Consider the following 17,136-nt stretch of genomic DNA (forward strand, 5'->3'; position numbering starts at 1 on the left):
CAGTTGATATTTACTTAAATGCAAGCAATATTTCTCGACCTGAGCAACGCATTTTACACTGTTAATCATTCGATACTGCTATCCAAATTATCATTCTATGGTATTCAAAATTCTCACATGAATTGGTTTAAATCCTATCTTAGCAAAAGAAAGCAAAGAGTTTTTGGGGTCTTATGCATTGTGCATAAGGACCCCTATCTTGTCAGTCAGTATGTCACTTTGAGGACGAGAACGCACGTGACAGTCTGGCTTGTAGACTGGGTACTAGAAATTGCGAGGTCATTGTTTTCAAGTGTCGGCCATTGCTTCTAGCGTTCGTACTTTGCAAATAAATCTGCGGTCGTTTTCCCTGTTTTGGGAAAAATTTCAAGAGTTATCCGTCGCAAATTAGTTGTAAGGTAAGTTATTTGTGTTTCAAAATTGATCTGTCGTGCTGTTTCAGATTGGTTTTCTTTCTTTCATTCGAAAATTAAGTATCCTAGCCTGCCTTGTTTGTTCTTTGTTATTTCATCCAGGTGACGTCGCTGAGTGGAATCGATACGAGAGTTGTTTACTCTCGCAAGCCAAGATATTTAGACTCGGCTTGTGTTTAGTGCGGATTGCACTGAAGCTAAGACGCTTTCGCAAGCCCACATTCATTGGCTCCAAATCCGTTGCGCACCACATACCTCACAAGTATCTCACAAGCTATCACAAACCAGTATTTATCGGCTTGAAATGTCGGTGTGGGTTACATCCCAAACTGAAAGAGTTATTGTACTCTAAAAAATAGTGGCATTGAATAAGAGTTTTGCACTCTCAAAGAATAGTATTTCGTACTCTTACTGTTGTCTGCTACTAGCCGCCAGTATGGGAACAACAATCGAACAATACCGGTCAAGGATCGGCTGTCACAACGATTTTGTGAAAGTCAAGGATGCATTTTCAGGTGTGCGAGGGCGATTTTGGAATACGATGCTTATGATGTTTTACTTAAATGTGTTTTACTTGCCAACATTAAAACAAGTTGTTGGACATTACAAGTCGTGTAATGAGGTGATGTTTTGGTTTGCACAAATGATGTGCTACAATGTTTATATCCCATTGCTTATAAGGCAAGCAAATGATGTGGAGGAAAATCCAGGTCCTACAATATTTGATATCATTGATCCAACAACCACTGTGTCCGCTGACTCTAGTCAAGGAAGTGAAACAATCTTTGGTGTGAATGCTGGTAAAGTAATGTGTAGCAATGTCACTTACTGGTATTATACCATCAAATACAAGATATTAGTTTGTAGACTAATTCTACTTTGAACAATATTTTGGTTATTGGAAATAATCTATACAATTCTATAAGATGTTCTGTGCGAACAAATGACTATTTGCTGTTAACTGATATTCCAGACATGGTTTCAATATTTGATAAAGTGTATTTATTGCAATATAGTGTATTAATGCCATTAGTTAACAAACAACAATTGTAATTCCGTTGAGAGTTTGAAAATACTCCTAGAAGTGAATTTCTAAGAGACATATATGGACCAATGTTTGATGTCATGAACAAACTTCCAGTAAATGACTCACTATACACCCTTTTAATAAGTCTAATATATGCCGTTTTCCGCTAATGACGTCGAACTCTTGATTTCAAATTTTATTTAGAAATGTACAAAGGCCTAAAACTTTTCTGATTTCTTTTCTTTTTTGAAGCCTTTGTACATTTCTGAATAAATTTTAAAAGCATGAGTTTGACGTCATTAGCGGAAAACGGCATATATTAGACTTATTAAAAGGGTGTATATTGTAATGAATACACTTTATCAAATATTGAAACCATGTCTGGAACATCAGTTTTCAGCAAATAGTCATTTGTTTGCACAGAACATCTTATAGAACTGTATAGATTATTTCCAATAACCAAAATATTGTTCAAAGTAGAATTAGCCCACAAACTAATACCTTGTATTTGGTGGTATATCATAGCAGTATGTGACATTGCTACACATTGCTTCCAGCATTCACACCAAAGGTTGCTTCATTTCCTTAACTAGAGTCAGCGGACACAGTGGTTGTTGGATCAGTGATGTGAAAAATTGTAGGACCTGGATTTTCCTCCACATCATCACCTGTATTTTTAGGTATTGCTAATGCTGTGTGTACCATCAATGTTTATTACTGCTACTCCAGTAGATGCTGCTAGTAACACTGTTGGAATCTCAGGATTCATTGGAGCATGTCTATAGGTTTTTACTACAGTGTGGTAAAGTGTTTTAATCAAATGGCTTTTCCCAGCACCACCACCTCCAGTTATAAACAAATAAACTGGTTCAAAATTTTGTGACTTCAGACTGTTGAGGTTTTCATTTTATTTCTAGTCCGTGAAAGCACCCTGTTGTAAGCTTTAGGATGCGTTTTTTATTATGTAATGATCTACATGTAACTGATCGACGTAATTGGTCATCAGATATTTCTCTTGGCTGTTTATACATTGTTACTGGTGATGGACTGATTTCCAGTAGTGTGGGGATTTGCACCAAGCTCTGAGAGTACTTGTTCATTGAACGCCTCATCTAGTGATGATTCATCTTAGAATTCTAGTTGAATTTCAGCATTCTTTTGATCATTTATAACATCATATGAATGTATGACAGTGCCATTCTTGTTTCTTAGCCAATCTAGTGCTGGTAAATAGCTGACAGAGATGATGTAGCGTGCAGCAAGAGTTGTCTAAACTGTGCAAATGGCATTAAGAGAAATTTTAGTGGCAAGTCATCGATGTAAAATTCTGAACAGGTCTGAAATTTGAAGCATACTTAAGGAACTCATTTCACTGCTGCATTGTTATGGCAAATTTTGAACCAATCACGCATGGCAAAAATGAGACCGTAGTACCAAATTCTGTAAGGGCTGAATGGAGTTAAGCTAAGCATAAGACCCCAAGTACGCATTGCAGACCTATTTTAGCAAATGGTGTTGCTTCTACTACTATGCATATTTCCTCAGGTGTACCACAAGGGTCGATTTTAGGACCTCTACTATTTTAAATTCATATAAATGACTCAGGCTTCCAATTTCTTTTATATCAGATTATTCGCTTATGATACTTCTTTAACAGCTTCAGATATAAGTATATATCATGAGGGGACGCAAGTTACTTCTACTGTAAGTACAGTTTCACGCTGACATCGTTTTCTTGAGGTCGGGATAGGCGTTATAATCCCCCATGTCCGAAAAAAATTTCTGTTATCTCCCTGCACCTACCAATGTGATATTCCAGATCTAATATTTACAAATACGTGTCTCAAACATCTGGAAAATGTTGTCATTTGATCAGTACCATTTCACGTTTCACAATTTAACAGATCAAAGGTATGTTTGTAATTATTTTAGTGGAGATGGCGCAAAAAAGGGTTGCAGTCCCTTTACTCGGTTATCCTCAGAAAAAATATTTGTGGCATAAGCTCACATCAATACTTTAAAAGCGGGAATTTTGTGATTTCACACTTACCGGAAAAAAAATTGAGCAAGTACACATGGATTTCTTGCCTGATCCAAAGAATCATGCAAAAGCTTTATCTTCCGCCTATTCCAACCTTGGCTACGTCCTTCGGTTTTTTGGCAGGAATAACTCGACAGTTAAAATTACGAAAAAAAGCTCCCTTTACAACGACAACGCCTTTAATCAACTAAAGAAATTCGTCAACGGTTTCGGTTTAAAGAATCACGATTTTTTCCGAAGACGTCAGTGGAGTAGTTACTGGTGCCAAACCCCGGTCAAAAGAAACCTACCGTATACACATATAGAGACCCACGCGTCAAGCACAAAGAGCTTATCTGCCCAGCTGTTTACCTAAGTAACCTGGAGTAGGTAAATCAATTCGATCTTTGACGCAACAAATAAATCACTAGAAGAATTCATTTAATAAGGAAATTGTTCAAATTTTAGTAAGTACCTTTGAAGATCATTATTAACACTTACAATCTTAAGTTATTTCCAGTTGAGTCCTTTGAAAACGCCAGTTTTGAGTGAGGCAGGGGACAGAGGTCAATAAATGAGTCACTAACCCAAAAGAAACGAAAAATCACACCCGTAAGTCGACCAATGAGAAAGAAAACTACTAATAAAACAAACTTCTACTTTCGCGCTAAAATACGTTGCATGTACGTACTTCGAATTCTGATTACCGATCCCGCTGTTTGTGATATTATTTGTTGCTCGGATAAATCGTTGATATTCGTCGAGGATTATCGAGAGGGTATAGCATTACAAAAGCCCTCGATTAACGCGGAGACACGTGATCTATCAAAGTTGAAGAATGTTCCGCCCACATCATGATTTAAAGACTTGGGACGAAGTCGACAAGCGCTATTAATATCGTAGTTCATTCCTTCGAAAAACAAAGCACCCATTGAGAATCCCGGAGAAAAGGTGGAAACAGGTAGGTTTTTAGTAACGGGTAGTATTATGGTTTATCGCACACTTTTTGATTAGTGGTCATGAAAAAACTTCCAACAAACAATTCTTGGTCCAATTCTTGATCCAATCAAAGGAAGACAAAGTGAATGAATCGCATCTCCTGGCTCCGCGAGCGCTTGTAAATTATAAAAGAATGGAAAAAACAAATTCAGTTTTATTAAAGCAAGGCTTTATTTCCACAGGATCTTGATATTAGCAGGCAAGTCAGAACTTTAAAGAAAACGACAAAACTTTTCAGATTATAAGACATATTTCGACAGAAATTTCTGTTAGCTTCAGTTGATTAATGTACAAAACGTTAGATAAATCTTAAACTATCCTTTTAATTCTCACATTGTCACGTTATATGTACATTCCGTTCTTACTAGCATAATAGCACTTGTTCCTACTTATAAATTCAAGTTCTAACGCTTTGTACATTAATCAACTGAAGATGACAGAAGTTTCTGTCGAAGCATGTCTTATAATCTTAAAAGTTTTGTCGTTTTCTTTAAAGGGCTCCATTTGATGAAAAACTTGAACCTTGTATTTCGTAGATAATGGAACCACAAGGTCGAGACAGCAGAAAGGAAATCGTTATCTTTAAGGAGAGTACTACATTTTTTAAATTCCAGGACATGTTTTGATGTTACGAACATCACCTTCAGTTTCAGAATATTTGAAAAATCGTTTGCACTATATAACAACTAGGCGAAACATTCATAAACATTTACTAAGCTCAGAACGTTGTCGTCAATCTTGCTGTTCGGATTGTTTCGAAATTCTTGATTCCGCCCCTACTAAATTTCAACTTAAACTTAAGGAGGTTATGCATATAAATCGGGAAAAGCGTAATTTAAACCAACAAGTTCATCACGTCACCTGACACTTACGCTTCAGGCTTTACATTCTTTCAAACACTTTGTAACTCACTCAAATATGTAATTTTTGTCACTTAATCATACTTAATTATGCATGTTTCGCCTAGTTGTTATATAGTCCTAACGGTTTTTCAAATATTCTGTAACTGACGATGATGTTCGTAACATCGAAACATGTCTTGGAAAGAAAAAAACTGTCGTAATCTTCTTAAAGATAACGATTTGCTTTCTTTTGTCTCGACCTTTTGGTTCCATTATCCACGACATAGCGGCCAGATATGGAGGACGTTTCAACCTTATAAATAATCACACCAATGTTCACGGATCTCCGAGTTTCGCAGTAAGAGTTTGGCAAACTGTACTACCTTTCTTTGCCCTCTCTGTTGCTGGAGTTTTTTAAGAAGCTATACCACTTCTTCGTGATCTGTCAAAGTGTATAGAGGTCAATGAATGAGTCACTAACCCAAAAGAAACGAAAAATCACACCCGTAAGTCGACCAATGAGAAAGAAAACTACTAATAAAACAAATTTCTACTTTCGCGCTAAAATACGTTGCATGTACGTACTTCGAATTCTGATTACCGATCCCGCTGTTTGTGATATTATTTGTCGCTCGGATAAATCGTTGATATTCGTCGAGGATTATCCAGAGGGTATAGCATTACAAAAGCCCTCGATTAACGCGGAGACACGTGATCTATCAAAGTTGAAGAATGTTCCGCCCACATCATGATTTAAAGACTTGGGAAGAAGTCGACAAGCGCTATTAATATCGTAGTTCATTCCTTCGAAAAACAAAGCACCCATTGAGAATCCCGGAGAAAAGGTGGAAACAGGTAGGTTTTTAGTAAAGGGTAGTATTATGGTTTATCGCACACTTTTTGATTAGTGGTCATGAAAAAACTTCCAACAAACAATTCTTGGTCCAATTCTTGATCCAATCAAAGGAAGACAAAGTGAATGAATCGCATCTCCTGGCTCCGCAAGGGCTTGTAAATTATAAAAGAATGGAAAAAAACAAATTCAGTTTTATTAAAGCAAGGCTCTATTTCCACAGGATCTTGATATTAGCAGGCAAGTCAGAACTTTAAAGAAAACGACAAAACTTTTAAGATTATACGACATATTTCGACAGAAATTTCTGTTAGCTTCAGTTAATTAATGTACAAAACGTTAGATAAATCTTAAACTATCCTTTTAATTCTCACATTGTCACGTTTTATGTACATTCCGTTGTTACTAGCATAAATAGCACTTGTTCCTACTTATAAATTCAAGTTCTAACGCTTTGTACATTAATCAACTGAAGATGACAGACGCTTCTGTCGAAGCATGTCTTATAATCTTAAAAGTTTTGTCGTTTTCTTTAAAGGGCTCCATTTGATGAAAAACTTGAACCTTGTATTTCGTAGATAATGGAACCAAAAGGTCGAGACAGCAGAAAGGAAATCGTTATCTTTAAGAAGATTACGACATTTTTTAAATTTAAGGACATGTTTTGATGTTACGAACATCACCTTCAGTTTCAGATTATTTGAATAATCGTTTGCACTATATAACAACTAGGCGAAACATTCATAAACATTTACTAAGCTCAGAACGTTGTCGTCAATCTTGCTGTTCGGATTGTTTCGAAATTCTTGATTCCGCCCCTACTAAATTTCAACTTAAACTTAAGGAGGTTATGCATATAAATCGGGAAAAGCGTAATTTAAACCAACAAGTTCATCACGTCACCTGACACACGCTTTAGGCTTTACATTCTTTCAAACACTTTGTAACTCACTCAAATATGTAATTTTTGTCACTTAATCATACTTAATTATGCATGTTTCGCCTAGTTGTTATATAGTCCTAACGGTTTTTCAAATATTCTGTAACTGACGATGATGTTCGTAACATCGAAACATGTCTTGGAAAGAAAAAAACTGTCGTAATCTTCTTAAAGATAACGATTTGCTTTCTTTTGTCTCGACCTTTTGGTTCCATTATCCACGACATAGCAGCCAGATATGAAGAACGTTTTAACGTCGTATGTATAATGATTAAGAAGAGTAAAACCCACAATAGGATACTATAAATAATCACACCAATGTTCAAGGATCTCCGAGTTTCGCAGTAAGAGTTTGGCAAACTGTATCAGCAGTTTTTTTGCCCTTTCTGTTGCTGGAGTTTTTAGAAGCTATACCACTTTTTCGTGATCTGTCAAAGTGCAGGAATGGTCCACCCTTAATTCAACGAATTCATTGGGTGTCAGTAAAGAGGTAACTGGGTTGTGTCAACAATATCGACTCCCTATGTAAAAGGAGTGGAGGCAGCCACGTCCCAATTCAAGGTAACTTAAACCCTGAAAACTGCTGGCTTTTAGTCTTCTGGTTTCTTCTTCTGTTATCCATTGTATACTGTGCATACTGTTTCTCTGTGCTCACTGTTCCTCGGTGCATAAGTTTCCTCTGTGCCTACTGTTCCTCTGTACCCTTTGTGCCCCCTGTTCCTCTAAGCCTACTGTTCCTCAGTAAATAACCACTGTTCCTCTAATACTATTTTTCAGCCCTGTGTTCTTCACTGCTTTCATGTAATGATTAACGCTTTCACTTCCCAGTATATGTGTAATGATTAACGATTTCAGAGCCCGGTATACGAGAGACAAGGTGGCACACCTCAAACAGTTCGATGTAACATGAAAAGTAGGTTTAGCTGTTTACTAGATAATTTGTAACAATGTATGTTGCATCTTTTTCATCTGAACTGGAGGGTGACACAACTCAAACAGTTTGATGTAACGTGGAAAGTAGGTTTAGCCGTTTACTAGATAATTTGTAACAATGCATGTTGCGTTTTTTCACCTGAACTGGCGGGTTTTTATTGTCTTTAATCATGTTAATAGCCGATAAGAGGCCGTCCTGGCCCGCAGTAATGCTTCGAAAAGGTTGCGTTAGAGTGCATAAAGCCACCTAAGACGAAACGGCCAAAATTCAGAGACTTTGCCGAGTGCGCTGCAAAATGTACATGTACATGTATATATTTATGTTAATTCTTATTCCAGTAAAGGACAAATCGACCCTTAAATGACGGCAAACTGTGATATAAAGTTGCCTTAATCTTTCTTTTTTTAAATATGATTGTCTATGAGTCACAAAGAAGTGTTGTTTCTTGTATTGTACATCGTTTAATACTCCTTCACTCAGTAGCGGTTTTGTTCTTACAAAATCCTCCCAACGATTACTTGCAGGTGTAGTGCACTCAACTAAACCCTCAATTCTTTCTGGACAAAGTTTTAGAGTCGCTAGAACCTTGTTTAATGGCATAGCTCCAATGAGTCTCCTGTAGGGGAGCAACTAGTAAATGGAAGATCATAGGTTTGACTACTTCGATGGAGCACTCGCGGACTTTTTTCCGAGTTTGCCTGCGACATTACCAATGAATTCATATTTCTTCGGCCAATGAAGTTACTATGGCGATCACGTGGAACCACTGGCGGGAACGTACGATAGTCGTTTTCTATTAAAAAACTAACATGACAAAACTTTTAAAAAAAGCAAAATATATGCTAATACAAAAGGAGTACTCAAACCTGGATAAAAATTCATTATAGCGAGAAAATTTTGTTCAATGCACTATAAAATAAATCGTAAGATCTTTTCCAAAGTGGAGTCAAAGGGAAGAAAATTAGATCCCAATAAAAAGGGGTAATCCCAATAACAATTTTTGAAAGCTCTCTAAAAAGCTCGTTTAAAAAATTTTCTTTTCTATTTTCTTTACAATTCACTGTCGCCTCGATTGCCCAATGCACACAAAAATTCAACATACGTCAGCGCTATTGGCAAACTAGAAACAGAATTAAGACTAAACGCTTCAGCGTCAGTGATCATGATAGTGAGAAGGCCAAAGGAAAGTAAACCGAAGCAACTACATCATCTGACAGAGAGTAACTTAAAGTGCTACATATTCCCTATGATCATTAGCCCTAGTAATCGAAACGACCCCACAGGAACAGAGTACAAAGGAATTCTGACCAACGTTGCTGGAAGCTTACAAGAAAATTAACTGCATTCTAGGGGAAGAGCGGGAATTTTTTCTCACTGTATATTGGCAACATCCTTTGATTTACCATTGTTTTCAACAGTTCCCTCGCTACCGTGCTAAACTATAAGGATTTTCCCATTTCAGGTCTTAAGTGTGAAACAATGTTGTACTTGTTTCTTCGAGTAATTTCCGCTGAAATGTCTCTTGCAACATTTCTTGTCGCTAACAGTGGTTTCCTTTTCTTCCACTCTTTCTTTTGGTTTGATCTTTCTTCGTTAGTGTTTTCACATGTCTAGATGATTCTCTTCCAAATTCGATCCGCCATGTAGGGATGGCGCAGTGGTGAGAGCACTCGCCTCCCACCAATGTGGCCCGGGTTCGATTCCTCGACTCGGCGTCATATATGTGGGTTGAGTTTGTTGGTTCTCTACTCTGCACCGAGAGGTTTTCTCTGGGTACTCCGGTTTCCCCTCTCCCCCAAAACCAGCATTTGCCTTGATTTGCGTTGATTGTTAATTTCACTTTACAGTGTCCCCAATTAGTTCTCCAGTGCTAAATCTACTAGACACTTAAATAAAGTTCCTTTCCTTTCCTTTCCAAACAACCCTGTAATAATTGTTTACGGATTCGACGTCTCGTTCATCGCCATCAAAAGAGAGCGCACAGTTCACTGAGGATCATATTCTCTGGAGTTCTCTGGGTCGTTTCCAATAAAATGACCGCTCCATGACATTGCAACGGATTACAACACCTGCAGAGTCTAAACTTGCGCTTCTCAATGAAAAGTATGTTAGGAATCCTAGTACGCCGTACTAGCATTCCTTGGAAGTACTTACAGTTAGGGCTTTTTGCGTCCCATCAAGGTGAACTCTTGTGTGTGCTTGTGTTTGCGTCTTTGTGCTCGAAAAATGATACACTAATAGAAGGTATTTCAAGGGCGGAGGGGGGATGGGCGCTCTTGGAATTGACTGATACATTACAGTGGAACCCCTCTCTACTGACACCCGTTTACAATGGACAGTTTCGTTTGAGCCGCGGAAAAGTTCATATAGTTTCTCTTAAATTAGCCCGCTTAATGCGGACACGGATAACTGACAATTTTCCGTGTTCCGAGTCAAAAAGTCTCTTATATCGTCAACCCCGCTGTACGGTCACTAGCTATCTGCACACTGTCTATTTTCATTGTCATAATTATGTGCTAATTGTAGACATTGTACCCTGTTTAGATGACGTAAAACAGTAGCAAAATAGCATTACATGTTTCATTTGAGTCCGTCTTGACCTTTGTCACTCGTGACTGCTTCCTTATTGTACGAGTTTCACTTCCTTGGCTTTTGCTGCATTTGTTGCTCCTCGCCTTCTTATCTTACCAGTGAAACCTAGCAGAGACGGCAAATGACCTCTCAAAGGTTCTTTCTAATATTGAGTTCACCTGGGTTAGTCCAAACGTAGAGGCAGAGGCGTCACTACAAAGTAAATTCGTGGCCCGGACTTTTTCAAATACTTCCATTGTCGTGTTTGAAGAACAATACACCTACAAGTAATTTTAGTCTGAGACTATGATAAATGACGGTGAGTTTTCTTTAAGATGAAATTGTTATAATTACGTTCAGATAAGAAAATAAACAACGTGTTCTGGCCGGTTAAAATGTCTCCTTTAGTCTTTTGTTTTTTAGGAGTTGTTTGTGAACAATGACAAATAGAATCGAAGAAAAGCCTAAAAAGGGTTATTCGTTATCGGGCAGTATCAATATTATTCAGTTTAGGCTAAATGTAAGTGCATTCTATCTTTATGAGCCTAGTAACCATTACCACAACAGTGCGAAGCAAGCGTGTGACCACTAAGCACTAATTAGCAAATTGAGTTTTTGTGATTCATCGACCCGAGTAAATCTTACGGTTGAAGGGATAAATAACTTGACACATTGTGACAAAAGCCATTCCCTACTTTGACACAACTTTCATTGGGCGTCAACTTAGAATAAATTAACGCGTTGTTAAAATCCAGCGATGCATAACCAAATAAGAAATATTGCCTGGTTCGAATGTTCGCTCTCCATTAGTCTTCAGTGCCTTTAAAGAATCGTGTCATATTAACAAGCCCTCAGTAAAAATTGCTAAGCCATAACAGGTTCTTACACAAGGTAAGTTATATTACAAGTATTATCGACATCTAACTGGAGTGAAAACCTTGGCAGTCTCTAGCAGTTTAACCCAAGATCTAACATCCAGGTTACTAACAGAAGCGAGCCAAATTTTCAAAGATATCGACTGTACAGCATCCCATTTTAAGGCCATCTCTTTAGTATAGGTATCCAGATCTAATGGACTAATAGACCTTCTCACGGTTTCCGCCACCATATTGATTTGCAGGGCAACTACAGATGAAACTACAATAAATATATGGCTTTGTGGCGGAATTCACGCTTCTATAACTCCCCTATACAAAGTGACGGTTTCCCAAGATTTCACATAATTAACACATAACGGCATTGTTGAATGAACCGATGAATAACTCTCCTATTTTCCACAAAGACCTCGGCATCTTCCTTGCTGTCGATTTCGCAGCTTTCAGAATTTATGAAATTAAGAGACGACGTTTTCCACCTTGATACATTAATCTTGGTATTACGGTAGAGTTTTTGTTTCCCGAGTACCCTCACATGAAATTTTCGCGACACGTTGATTTCGCGAATTTCGCGATATTGAAAAAATCGCAAAATTTAAGTGACGCGAACAATATAAAGTGTCGCGAATATAACATGACGCGAAAATTAAGTGACCTACATTATATCAATAACCAAGAAAGAACGAGTTTATTACCACTGAAACGTTTACAAAGTCACGTGCACATTTTTTACTGTTCTGAGGCAATGTCTTGGTCATTTCATCGCTACTGCTTTCTATCTCCTCTCCAGGTGGCACTAAAATCCTTTGTACAGTCTTAAAACTGGCCATTAATAACGTCAATACCTGTAACTGGTTCCCTGAAGTGCTGTTCGGGCAGCCGCATAAATCTCTCAATGGCTTCAATGTTCTTTGGAGATGTTCCATTATAACTGTCGCCTCTACTGGAAAAACAACTTGGTTGGTGGAAATGTCACAGTATAACTTTTTCACCAGTGCACCGGGGAGAGTTCATGTCTTGAAAGGATGACAGAAGGCGGGAATAAAGGGTGTATTAACTGAAAGGGAAGTATTTCCGCCAGTGTATCATCGCCAATGAAATGTAAATTGCGTGTTACTCAAAAACGCGTAATTATAGTGATTCAAAACATAAAATTTCCGCAAAATCGCGAAATTTAAGTGTCGCGAAATATCCTCACATCAAAATCGCGAAAATTTCATGTAGTAAGGTAGTTTGTTAGAAATGGGACCCAGTGGGTGCAGGCATGTGGTTTTTGGTTCATCATGAGAAATCAAATCATTGACCAGTTTTTGTTTTGCCCATGCGCCTCGACGATTTTCCAAAACATTGACGGACGCGCAGCTATTTTGAAACAGGCCACTAAGCCGAAGGGAAAATTGGGAGATTTTTCGTAGTGACCGAGATAAAATAGTGTGTTTTATAATGTTCAATAATGTGTTTGTCCATTCAGGAAAAAGGATTTCAGACACAGACAACCTCAGACTTTTGCCACCACAAAGTTACATACTAAAGACTACGCAAGCTAAAAATGAACAAAACAGCTCTTGTCATTCTTGTTGCTGTCTTTGTACTCGCCGTTTTGGTTGTGGAGACTGAATGCCAAAGGGGAGCTGTAGGTGCTGGGAAAAGAGTGCAGTTAAAAGAAAAGGTTTGATTGACATCCGATAAGTATTTGGTTGCGTGGCTTTGGTTGGAAGGGGGTTGACTAAATATACCACAAACGAATCACCATTTTTTTTCGCCCTCACATTTTCAAAGACAAACCTGGCAATAGTTCCTGCGATATTTTGGTCAGCGGTGTGCACAGTTCACAACTGCTAAGGAAAGATTTATACAAGACGATTTTTGTCGCATGCGACAAGCTTAGAACAGGCTTTCAACTCGTCTACGATTGCCGTGTACGGCAAAAACAATGTCGTAGCATTTTAAAACATGGTTTAAAACGCTGCGACAATCGTAAGTCATGTCGTAGGCATGACGTAAGCACGTCACATGCGCGAAAAATCATACCGACAGTGCAAAATCACTGAGCCCTAAGAAGGATCAGAAGCTTTCCTTGACACTATTTCTGATCGCTTGTCACAAGGCTATGTTTAATTGCGTCTCAAACAAAAGAAAATGGTCGCTGGGTTTTTCAATAAAGACTATATATAAATCTTATTTCACATAAAGCTTGAACAACAGCTTCCACAGTTACTGTATTGGCCCATATCACTCAATGCCCAAACTAAAGATTTTGCCCTTCGAACCTCTCATTCAGTGCGAGGCTGGACGGGCAAAGACAATGCAAAGACAAAGCCTTTATTCCCCACGGACTCCAAAATGGCCGCCGAGTGATAAAGGTGAATTGTAAAAATTGGGTGAAGAAGCGACAGTACGAAACTCAGTTTTTATTAATTAAGTCATGCAGGAAAACACCTGTTTTAAACTTTACCTTATCTGAATCGAACTTTCAGAGAGAAGCACGAAGCATCCATCCGTTCTTCGCTCGTGGTGAGAAGTATTGGATGCGACAGCGCAGGACAAAGCTGAGCAAAGAAGAATGAATGATCATTGGTTTCCCCGATATTAAATGCACCCATAGCACCCTACTGATAACAGTGATTTGTTCTTTGCAAATAATAAAATAACCACAATGTTAAAAGGAGTATCATCCATTTGCGACACTCGACATAATACTCAACCATCATTGTCGATATCGATCAGAATATCTTAAGATTCGCTGCAAATCAAAAATCTCTCGAGTCGCCTTGTCACGTCAACTAATTGCCAAGTAATTTGTAACGAATAAAGGATGAATAAACACGTTATTAGTTCACATTCATTGATAAAACCCCAATCACTGGCAGAGAGGTAGAGTTGCATTAGTCGAAGTTCTGTGGGCTAGGACTTTTAAGGGCTGGATGCAGATACCGGCACCACTTAAGTCACCGTGAATCTTAGCATCACGGTTGAGTTACAGTTTCGCTTTTGTTTCTTCCCGAGTCGTTTGAGAACAATGACAAATAGAATCGGACAAAAGCAGAAAAAGGGTTGTTCGCTATCGAGCAGGTTCTATTCCTTTATGAAGAGTTTAAGAAGTCAAAGAGAGAGCCATACAGTATCAATATCATGATTATTTTTAGAGAAATTTAAGTGTACTCTATCAAGGATGAGAATGGTAACCATGACACCAAGCATGAACTTCCACGCATCAAGTGACCGCTAATCATTCATTAGCAACTAGATCTTACGGTTGAACGGATAAATAACTTGACAAATTGTGACAGCAATTGAAAGGCAATTCTTTTTATTGACACAACTTCCATTGGACGTAAACGTAGAATCAATTAACGCGTCATTCAAATCAAGCAGAAGACGTTAATTCACAGAATAGACGCGTCGTTCACGGAATTCAGTGCCTTTAAAGAAGTGAGTGATATTTACAGGCCCTCGCACAGTGAAAAATTGCGAATCCAAATACACAACACGCGGGTAAGTTGCAATTATTGTCGAGATCTAACTGAACAACCATGCAACAGTCTCTAGCAATTGTACCGGAAATGTAACTTCGAGTTTTGCTGACAGATGCGACCCAATTTTTCAAAGATTGTACAACACAACTTCTCTAGTTCCCAGGTTAAGGCCTTAACGTTTAACTGATTTCCCATTTTAACTTCATCTCCTCGGTAGCGGCATCCAGATCTAATGGATTAATAGACCTTCTCACTATTTTCGCCAGCATATTGATGTGTGGGGCAAACACAGTTCAAACTTCAGTAAATGTATGGTTTTATGGCGGAATTTAACTTCCCTACAAATGTGACGTTTTCCCAGATTTTCACACAAATACATATCTTATCTACCCCACGGAAAGTTAGACCATTAGAAAAGGCCAACAAGCGATCGAAAATTCGAGAATCCCTTTATATGGCAAAATAGAAAGAAACATGCCTATTTTGCGTGATCAAACTACAAGAGTACTTTGCATAGTGAAATGCAAACGTTAATTTTAAAACAAATGACGACATGGTTGAATGAAGTAATACATAACTTTTCTATTTTAACCAAACTATTTCGGCATCTTGCTTGCTGAAGGACGTTTGCAACCAACCTCTAGAGAAACCAATTAACAATAGAGAAATGTACGACTTCTGATGGACGAACAAAAGAAGCTAATGAGAGATCTTTTGTTTTCGTCCACCAACATGGCGGCCATGACGTCACGTGAAAACCTCCAATTGATTTCGCAGCTTTCACAGATTATCAAATCGAAACACGAATTTTTTCCACTTAGATACACAAATCTTGGTATCACGGTTGAGTTTAAAATGGCATCCAGTGGGTGCAGGCATGCGCTTTTCGATTCTTTATGACAAATCAAATCAATGACCCATTTTTGTGTTTTACGCATGCGCCTTGAAGCTCTCATAAAACAGTGACGAGGTGGCAGCTGTTTTGAAAGAGGCCATTAAGCGAAAGGGAAAGTAGGTGATTTCCTAAGTGACCCACATTAAGCAATGTTTGACAAATTTTAATGTTTCATTTCTCCATTTAGAAAAACAGGAAGACCTTTCAGACGCAGACCACAACAGACTTTTGCACCACACAGTAACATCCTATTGAGATAACACAAACTTAAGATGAATAAAATAGCTCTTGTCATTCTTGTTGCTGTCTTTGTACACGCCGCTTTGGTTGTGGAGACTGAATGCCAAAGAGGAGGAGGTTATGGAAAAAGAACGCTATTTCAAGGAAAGGTTTGACATCTCATAAGTACCTTTGTTGAAAGGGAGTTGACTTGACTTCTTGAGTTTTGGGGAGTGTTGGAGGAACGATACCATAACGAATCACCATTTCTTTTCGCGGACAAACATGTCAGACGTTCCTGCGATATTTTGGTCAGCGGTTTACACAGTTCATAAATACTAAGGCCTGAGCGAAGAAAGGCACAGCCTTTTCCGGACAAAAGGGCCATGTTTCTTTGTGTCTTAAACAAAAGAAAACAGTCGCACAGTTTAACCATTAAAAAAAACGAACTAATTCCCAAGCGGCTAGAACTCCCGCTTTCACTTTGCTGAGATGATTTGGTCAGTGGTCTTTATGGTCGAGCGCCAAGGAAATGCTTCATTGTATCTCAAACAAAAGAAAACGGTCTCATTTTTTCTTTTTTTGCCGCACAACAAAAGACTGAAATCACTTACCAAAAAGTTTTTACTTCCACTTCTACAGTACTGTTTAGAGACGCGAACCTGGCCGAAGTGGCGACAGTTCGAAACTTGTAACCAGTGATGTCATGTTGAATACGTTGGTCAGGAAAACACAAGTTTTAACATTTATCTTATCTGCACTTTCAGAGAGAAGCACGCAGCATCCAGCAGTTCTTTCCACGTGGTGAGAAGCCTGGAATGCGACAGACCCCTGGAAAAGCGAAGCAAAGAAGAATGTAACTGATCATTGGTTACCACGATAACGCAACTGCAGCATCTTACTGATGATAACAGTCGCTGTGATTTCTTCTTTGAATTAATAACAGCTTTAATTTAAGTGGAGCATCTTCAATTGTTAGTAACCACATATTAGCCATCACTGTCATTATCGATCAGTATATCTTACGATTCACGAAAAATATTAAAAAATCTCTCGAGATGCCTTGTTACGT

The 17,136-nt window shown here is 38.3% G+C and overlaps 1 long non-coding RNA gene across 4 annotated transcripts; it reads left to right on the forward strand.

Moving 5' to 3' along the window:
• Positions 1–6,066: 6,066 nt before the first annotated feature.
• On the forward strand, positions 6,067–17,136 carry LOC138003568 (uncharacterized). 4 transcript variants are annotated; one of them, XR_011123610.1, is made up of 6 exons: positions 6,067–6,156; positions 12,265–12,433; positions 12,946–13,143; positions 13,952–14,969; positions 16,033–16,234; positions 16,832–17,136. It is a non-coding gene; the product is annotated as an uncharacterized lncRNA (long non-coding RNA). The 4 variants fall into 4 exon arrangements; XR_011123609.1 differs by lacking the exon at positions 6,067–6,156 and adding an exon at positions 11,348–11,490; XR_011123612.1 differs by lacking the exon at positions 12,265–12,433 and having other exon boundaries at positions 6,073–6,156.

The sequence above is a fragment of the Montipora foliosa genome, chromosome 5 (genome assembly GCF_036669935.1).
Source record: "Montipora foliosa isolate CH-2021 chromosome 5, ASM3666993v2, whole genome shotgun sequence".
NCBI lineage: Eukaryota > Metazoa > Cnidaria > Anthozoa > Scleractinia > Acroporidae > Montipora > Montipora foliosa.